The 9665-nt window shown below is 43.7% G+C and overlaps 1 pseudogene; it reads left to right on the top strand.

Annotated features, from left to right (window-relative positions):
- The first annotated feature begins 8813 nt into the window (after positions 1-8813).
- LOC126282544 (5S ribosomal RNA) lies at positions 8814-8932 on the top strand (annotated as a pseudogene).
- The last annotated feature ends 733 nt before the right edge of the window (positions 8933-9665 follow it).

Raw genomic sequence — 9665 nt, 5'->3', positions numbered from 1 at the left:
TAAGTTTATATGGATAATATTGATTCATCTCCCAATCGTGACCAGTGTTTATAACAACAAGAAGAAAAGTTAGGCTCCACGTGGACCACAATGAATCCGACTAAAAACTCGTGTGGACAAGAGTAACCGACGTCGGTGAACGTAAATTAATAATGAAATGTTTCTTCTTTAAAATCAAATTTTATTAGTAAACACGGGAAAACGTGAACAGACGCTTCTATCTTCAGTAAAATGGTTATTTCATACACTATTTTATTTTGATTTTAAACTTCTTAAATGTTGTGTACTGCTCTCTTAGTTTGCAGGCACAGGAAACAAAAACAGAAAACGAATTCAGTTGAGGCCAAATGTACATAATCAAAAACAACCACTCCGTCTACATGCCACAAGTGGCCCAAAGGGTCATCTGAACGCAGCGTCATCCTCAGATGAGGATGTGGAAAGGAGGGACGTGGGGTCGGCACACCGCTCTCCCGGTCGTTATGTTGGTATTCTTGACCGAAGCCGCTACTATTCGGTCGAGTAGCTCCTCAATTGACATCGCGAGGCTGAGTGCACTCCGAAAAATTGCAACAGCGCATCGTGGCCTGGATGGTCACCCATCCAAGTGCTGACCACGCCCGACATTACTTAACATCGGTGTTCTCAGGAGAGCAAGTGTAGCCACTGCGGCAAGGCCGTTGCCACAATGTACATAATCACGGTGGAAGCAAATAATTTTTTGATATATGGGCATTATAATTTCTAATAGCTGGCGCACTTAACCACTTTTTTTTTAAAATTTGTACAGCAGCACCCAAGTTCATGTTTAATCATAATAACATTAAGAATGTTGCCGATTATATAACAAGTTTTCAGTGACTTAGCCATTAGCGTGTCACATTATAAGATAGTTTTCCCTGAGCACTATTTTATACTTAAGATTGGTATTAGCAAGGCTGAACGAAAGACTAAGGACAACAGCTGTATCTTTAGTTTAGCAAAAGCATTCATTGTGTGAACCACGCAATAGCTTTCCATAATTTCTGAGTGTATTTTTGTTCCGTAGTTACAACTAAAAGAAAATGCATGTTTTTCTCTCCAGACGCGTTTCACTTTACTAAAGTAGAGCATCATCAGTGATGGTAATTTATACTTGGTTTTTCGCCTATATCAGAAAATGACGTTTGATAGCACCTTTTTGGTTTCTTTGTTAGTTACTGATAATTGTGGTCTAATTTCACGCTGCCTTGCAGAACTGTACATTTTCGACGTCTAGCACAGCACAGTTGCGTACACCACTGTTTTTGATGTTTATTTGTATACAAATAAACAGTGAACAACAGTGTGCGAAACTGTGCTGTATTAAACGCAAAAAATGCACAGTAATGTAAAATTAGAAGACAGTTGTCAGTGCCTAACGAAGAAAGGAATCAAAAACGTGCTACCATATGGTATTTCCTCATGTAGGCGAAAATATGAAGTATAAATGACCACCACTGATGATGCTTTACTTCTGTAAAGCGAAACGCGTCTGGCGAGAAAAAAACACACTTTCTTGTAGTTGTAATGGCGGAGCGAAAACACCCTCATAAATTGTAAAGCAATTAAGGACAATATGGTCACACAAATGAAGAAATTTTCCATCAGCTGGAACATTATGAGATTAGGGAAAAGGCTCAATATTGGCTCACTTCACATCTGGAAAGTAGGAAGCAGAAGATTGTTCCCCAGTGCCAACAAGCAGGAAGAGTGACCATGCTAAGTAGGCTATTCCACAGGGCTTTGTTCTGGATCAGTTCATTTTTATATGTACATCAATAGCCGATCATTAGACGTGAGACATGACACAAAAAATATTCTCGTTACAGATGACGCAAGTATTACTGCGAAAGAGGTGGAACACAATATAAATGATGTACGTAACCGAACAATTAATTACATCAGCATGTGGCTTTCACAGAAAAGATTAAGGTTTACTTGTAACAAAACGCAATGCACATAGTTGGACACGAAACTCCTGTAAACGTGAAATTTTACTGTCTCAAGGTTATAAAACAACCAATTTTTACGACGGAAGTTAGATGCAAGGTTTTATTAAAGTACGAAGTTCAGTGTCTTGTGCGGAACCTGAGTGCTGTTATCTTCACTACAAGAATGATCTCTACCGTATCTGACGCTGTTTACTTTGCTTTTGAATACTTTGCTTACTTACACTTCATTGTTTCGTATAGCTTTATGTTCAGTGACAACTGTGTGCACTCACCAAGAAAATTCTTAATTCAGAATAGGGCAAGTACACTGATCCGGTGTGTCACTCAACGAATTTTGTGTGTGTCGTTGTTCAGGTGTATCGGAACCCTAACTCTGACTCCCTGGCAATTTTTACTCATTCGGTAGAAAGAGCAATACTGATTCAGTAAACACTAAAAGGAAAAAATGTCCTTAGGTAACACTTCCTTAAGCATTATACATCTAAGTGTACTCTGTTTGGCAGGTTTCTTTCTCAACAGGCTTCCAGCAGAACTGAAAAACTTTAAAGATAAACCTCAAGTATTCAAAAACAAATTGAAAGATTTTCTTGTGACACACTTATTCTATTCTGAACAGGACTTATTAAGAAACTTTGTCTACAATATGTTATTTATTCCAATACTCTCTCACAAGTGTTTTCGTCTTTTATTAATTCCTTGAATCTTTTGTTTACATATTTTGTAATCAGCATTCTGTAAACCATGTACTGGCACATTCCATGAGCCAGTATGTCTGGCCAACCTGATCCTATGGAATCAGATAAATAAACAATTTTAAAATATTTCTGAAATAGTTTTTGGACTGTTATAAATGAATCCTTAAGCAGTAGAGGAATGGAGAGGGCAGGATAAGAAGAGGTCTAGGAGGAAGAAAGGTGTGTTCTCTTTGAGGCCAAAGCCTCTAATTCTCTCCGTAATACCCCGAAGGACGTTTATGATGTGGCTCATATTTTTAAGATAAATCACCACGAAAAGTGTCTTCTGCTACACATTCCTGAAGCACTGTATGTTTGCAATTTACCTTGTGACTTTGCAGCAGGTTGTGATGACTAGGAATGAAGTATCACGAAATCTTTTCCGCTGATTGGTCAATTTACTTGAACACCACCATCGGATTAGTTAATGCTATTCCAAAGGTACTGTGTTACCACGTTGTAGCTACTTATCCCAGAGGAGCAGACCTTTTAAATATAAAAGAGCCGTCGAAACTCGCCCCACAGGACTTCTCGGCTGCAGAAGCGCTGCAACGATCGCCCCACTAAGTTGCGTGGCACAGTCCTCAAGAGTTCATTCACGCACATAAATCTTGGACAGCAGCGCCCGCGCGGGAAGCGGGTGAATTACACCCAGTAGCTGCTTCCGCGTCGGCTTCCATCTTTAGCGTTGCGTAACCCACCTGATACAAGCTCAGTGATGTATATGGGCTCTCTCTCCGCTGGCGAGTAATGAGGAAGAGCGATCCGCAACATGGCGGAAGATACTTCGTCACACCTCTTGACAGCTCGCTACCTCACTCTTAAAGCTTAAGTGAATGGGTCTTTTTGTGTGTTTACTCACTACAGACCAAAACATTATACTGTCGGGTAACTCTTCATTAAGGAAGAAATTTTATATTGCACAGAAACATGTAAGAAGTACGCTGTCAAGTCACATTAATGTGAACACTTGCCAAAAACATGAATAATCACCTTTTGTAGTTCTGACAGTTGCGAGATGTGCAGGAAGAGGGAAGAGAGTCAATAATGTTCTGGAAGATACCGACAGAGATGTGGAACCATGCCGTGATCAGCTGCGCAAGATTTCACGGTTGAGGTTTCATGCACCGTTTGGATGTGAAATGAGTTTGGAGATTGGATCACTTTCAAATCTCCCGTCTCACGGTAAGCTCACAGCGGAGACAATTCGCTCTGACCTGTATACCCGCAGGAGCTCCTCTACATGGTGACCCTATTGTTCGTTGCAAAAGGTGTATCTGCGACACTTTGTTTCACACACACACACACACACACACACACACACATACACACACACACACACACACACACACACACAAGGTCTGGCGCGCGTTCGTGGAGTGCCGCACTCAACCCTCCTAGCTACGATCGTACTAAATTCGAGCAGCCTTTGCTGTAGTCATACGCTGAGGCAATCCGGAAAACATTCTGCTGCGTTATGCAGCTCTACTAGTACGTACCGTACCATGAAGCAGGAGATTTGAAAGTGATCCTGTTTTCAAACATATTTTATGTCCAAATGGTAGATTTCTGGAGAAGTCCCTTACCAAAAATTTATCTGCTCAGTTCCCTTCACAACATCTAGAAGCTTGTAATAGGAACTCGGAAACACACTGTATAGTATTAGGAAGAGAAACAACACATTGACAGTATCCATCACTCAGCTATTATATAGCACAGGAGTGACGTTTTCAGTCTTAAAAATCTTTGCCCACTTATACTGTGATGTGTGAAGTACCTTACAGATAATACACTCCTGGAAATGGAAAAAAGAACACATTGACACCGCTGTGTCAGACCCACCATACTTGCTCCGGACACTGCGAGAGGGCTGTACAAGCAATGATCACACGCACGGCACAGCGGACACACCAGGAACCGCGGTGTTGGCCGTCGAATGGCGCTAGCTGCGCAGCATTTGTGCACCGCCGCCGTCAGTGTCAGCCAGTTTGCCGTCGCATACGGAGCTCCATCGCAGTCTTTAACACTGGTAGCATGCCGCGACAGCGTGGACGTGAACCGTATGTGCAGTTGACGGACTTTGAGCGAGGGCGTATAGTGGGCATGCGGGAGGCCGGGTGGACGTACCGCCGAATTGCTCAACACGTGGGGCGTGAGGTCTCCACAGTACATCGATGTTGTCACCAGTGGTCGGCGGAAGGTGCACGTGCCCGTCGACCTGGGACCGGACCGCAGCAACGCACGGATGCACGCCAAGACAGTAGGATCCTACGTAGTGCCGTAGGGGACCGCACCGCCACTTCCCAGCAAATTAGGGACACTGTTGCTCCTGGGGTATCGGCGAGGACCATTCGCAACCGTCTCCATGATGCTGGGCTACGGTCCCGCACACCGTTAGGCCGTCTTCCGCTCACGCCCCAACATCGTGCAGCCCGCCTCCAGTAGTGTCGCGACAGGCGTGAATGGAGGGACGAATGGAGACGTGTCGTCTTCAGCGATGAGAGTCGCTTCTGCCTTGGTGCCAATGATGGTCGTATGCGTGTTTGGCGCCGTGCAGGTGAGCGCCACAATCAGGACTGCATGTGACCGAGGCACACAGGGCCAACACCCGGCATCATGGTGTGGGGAGCGATCTCCTACACTGGCCGTACACCTCTGGTGATCGTCGAGGGGACACTGAATAGTGCATGGTACATCCCAACCGTCATCGAACCCATCGTTCTACCATTCCTAGACCGGCAAGGGAACTTGCTGTTCCAACTGGACAATGCACGTCCGCATGTATCCCGTGCCACCCAACGTGCTCTAGAAGGTGTAAGTCAACTACCCTGGCCAGCAAGATCTCCGGATCTGTCCCCCATTGAGCATGTTTGGGGATCTGGATGAAGCGTCGTCTCACGCGGTCTGCACGTCCAGCACGAACGCTGGTCCAACTGAGGCGCCAGGTGGAAATGGCATGCAAGCCGTTCCACAGGACTACATCCAGCATCTCTACGATCGTCTCCATGGGAGAATAGCAGCCTGCATTGCTGCGAAAGGTGGATATACACTGTACTAGTGCCGACATTGTGCATGCTCTGTTGCCTGTGTCTATGTGCCTGTGGTTCTGTCAGTGTGATCATGTGATGTATCTGACCCCAGGAATGTGTCAATAAAGTTTCCCCTTCCTGGGACAATGAATTCACGGTGTTCTTATTTCAGTTTCCAGGAGTGTAAAATTAACTTCAGACACGTATGTCTGGTTGACAAATCCTTTTACTGCACAAGAGAATTTTTAATATATAATAGTGGAATGTGTGTAAATGTGCGTAAGTGTGTGTGTGTGTGTGTGTGTGTGTGTGTGTGTGTGTGTGTGTGTGTGTGTGTGTGTGTGTATGTGTGACCGAGAGAGAGAAGAGAGAGAGAGATAAAAAGAGTGCACATGACTTAAGAAATAAAACTGAATTTAGTAGAAAAAATTTTAAGTCTACTGTGATGGAGATGTTGTTAATGGTCGAGTTATTGCCGTATTTTATATTTCACTGTCAAAGCTAATCATACTTATGAACTGAATAATTCGTTCGACATCATTCTGAAACACTGTAATTATCTTCAACGCAATATGGAAGTAACTAAGTAAAGTATTGTTCCATATCATTGTGAAACATTGTAATTTTCTTCAGTGAAATATGCAAATAACTAAGTAAAGAATTCGTCAATTAGAAGTCTGCGATAAGAATCTCTCCTCGGAATACAGAATCCTGGTGCTTACAGTACCACCCTGTAATTATAGTCTCCAGGTGTTCAACGTTAGCCTGCAGTAACCACCCACAGACTGCAGGTGGTAGCAGTGCAGGATATGTAAAGTCGGACGTAGAAAACAGTGCAGTTGTTGTTGTAATGAGGAAACGGTGTGATTTATGTGATATCCAAAAGGGCATGATCATTGACTTTCAGGCTGATGGTTGAAGCAGTTCCGAAACCCCTAAGTTTCTAAACTTTTCGCGTGCCTCCGTTGTTAAAGTATACCGTGCATGATAAAATGGCGCTATCCAAAACCGGCGCTAAGTCAACTGTAGTGCATTACCGGCCATACACGAACGATGGCTGCGGAGATATATACGGGCAAATGGTGCAACTGATGAGGAACTGACCACCCAAATGAACCAAGTGGCTGTCAACAGTGTCAGACTGTTCATTGAATGTTGCTTTGTGTGGGCATCCACATATTTTTCATTCATGTCTTGAGCACTATAAAAATCTTTCCAGTTCATATCTTTGAGCAGTTTTGTAAAACACTCAATTTTTGATTGACTACTCTCCTGCACTCAGATTTAGCAGTCTTAATAATCTGCTTAGAATATACATCTAAAACACGGAGCTGCATGTAATGATCTGATAGTTCATTTATTACAGGTTTTATTATATGATTTTGTTCTTTTGATTTGTCTATAAAAATGTTATCAGTGGTTGTCCTTGAGGATTTAGTGATCCTAGTTGGAAAGTTTACAGTGTGAGTTAGATCGAAAGACAACATTACTAACTGCAGTAAATGTTTACTGGAAGATTGCTTTAGAAAATCTGTATTAAAGTCACCAGCAATCAAAATTTCTTTGTTTCTTCACATTAAATAACCCAAAAAACTTCTAGATGGTTTATGAATAGATTATAATTTCCTGCAAGTGCTCGGTAAATAGTTACTATTTTATAAGATCTATTATGGAACTCCACTTCCGTTGCACATGCTTCTAGATGTTGCTCTAAACAGAATTTGTTAATGTCAATGTTCTTGAATTTATGGCAGTTTTTAATAAATATGGCGACTCCTCCTCCATCCATATCTGCTTTGCAGAAGTAGGAAGCTAGCTTATTCCTGAAATGTGAAACATATCTGTACCAGTGGTCACTTGATGTTCAGAGAGGCAGATTATGTCAATTTGGGTATATGAATTCATTTCACCAATACAAATGAGTATTTCATCAACTTTATTTCTGAGTCCCGGAATGTTCTGGTGTAATAAAGATAACTGATAATGCATACTAATGGAATTATAGCTGCTTTGGCGAAGAATGTTGAAACAGACATCTTGGTTCATACTGACGATACCCTGAACGAGAGGAGCCAAGTCATGCTACAAAATACACATCCAATACGTCAGTTTTCTCGAGCTTCCAACATGGCCGCCTGATTTAAGAAATCGCCACTTGACATCCAAAAGTTCCTACATATTCTGATGCCACTGGATCCTCCAGAAAATTTTGTCTATATCGCTGTGAGATCACGGATTCACGACTCATTGCAACGTCGGTGCAAAAATGGTTCAAATGGCTCTGAGCACTATGGGTTAACATCTATGGTCATCAGTCCCCTAGAACTTAGAACTGCTTAAACCTAACTAACCTAAGGACATCACACAACACCCAGTCATCACGAGGCAAAATCCCTGACCCCGCGGGGAATCGAAGCCGGGAACCCGGGCACGGGAAGCGAGAACGCTACCGAACGACCACGAGCTGCGGACCAACGTGGTGCAATCTATGTCTTGCATCATTTGATGAAAGTTGAAATCGCACTTCGTTGGACAACACTATATTCATCTACTCAGGTAGAGTTGAGTCGGCATAATTTGATCCCTGATAACTGGCTACACTGTTGCCAGCTTTCAGCTACGAAGTGGAGACGGTTGCAGATGAGCTCCACTAACACAGAGGCGTTGCTATTGATGGCTCTGAGCACTATGGGACTCAACTGCTGTGGTTATCAGTCCCCTAGATCTTAGAACTACTTAAACCTAACTAACCTAAGGACATCACAAACATCCATGCCCGAGGCAGGATTCGAACCTGCGACCGCAGCAGTCGCACGGTTCTGGACTGCGCGCCTAGAACCGCGAGACCACCGCGGCCGGCGTTGCTATTGAGACGTTTAGACAATCACGTAACGCGATTGGTTATAGTAGGCACGCTGAGCTGCTGTGGCCAGCCTACTGTAGCTGTCAGGTATCTTCTTGAAGCGACTCCACTATAATTTCTTTATTGTTTGACCAACCGAAAACACGAAGTTGCATGTACCACTATTAACAGTGAGATGATGTGGATTTCTATGTCGCCATAATAATACGTCTTAGCCAACGGCCTTGTCGCAGTGGTAACACCGGTTCCCTTCAGGTCACCGAAGTTAAGCGCTGCTGGGCTTGGCTAGCACTTGGATGGGTCACCGTTGTGATCTGCCGAGTGCTGTTGGCAGGGGGGGGGGGGGGTGCACTCAGCCCTTGTGAAGCCCATTGAGGAGCTACTTGATTGAGAAGTAGCAGCACCGGTCACGAAAACTGACACCGGCCAGGACATCAGTGTGCTGACCACAGGCTTATCCGTATCCGATGATGGCTACGGACTGAAGATGACACAGCGGCCGTTGGATGGTGTGTGTTTGTTTTATTATAATACGTCTTGGACTGTTTATAATCAAATCATATAAAATTGGTGAGTTTTGTAATGCGTCTGCTCTTTAATTTTCAACAGTTAAGAAGTGTATGACTCAAGTCACGGTAACTGTGGTATATCGTCCGAACTTGTGACGTCACTCTAATCACAGTAAATGCATTCGAAACCCGACGGTAAAATTACCAAAATCAAGCTACAGATTGCTACCGCAATTGAGGATGGCTCGGTATCAGCGACTGAAAGATTCAGTGTGAGACTGGCCGTGCCACAAGATGGATCTTGTCCTACCCATCCTACTCACCAGATCTCAGTCCGTGGAACTTCGGCCTCACTCCACAACTGAGGAAGCCATTGCTTGGGAGGCGCTTTGCAAACAAGACGAATATCCTCACGGCATCTCGGTGACAGGTGTCAAAAAATGGTTCAAATGGCTCTGAGCACTAGAACTTAGAACTACTTAAACCTAACTAACCTAAGGACATCACACACGTCCATGGCCGACGCAGGATTCGAAACTGCGACAGTGGCGGTCGCG

The sequence above is a fragment of the Schistocerca gregaria genome, chromosome 7 (genome assembly GCF_023897955.1).
Source record: "Schistocerca gregaria isolate iqSchGreg1 chromosome 7, iqSchGreg1.2, whole genome shotgun sequence".
Taxonomy (NCBI): domain Eukaryota; kingdom Metazoa; phylum Arthropoda; class Insecta; order Orthoptera; family Acrididae; genus Schistocerca; species Schistocerca gregaria.
This window is presented reverse-complemented; position numbering and strand designations above follow the sequence as displayed.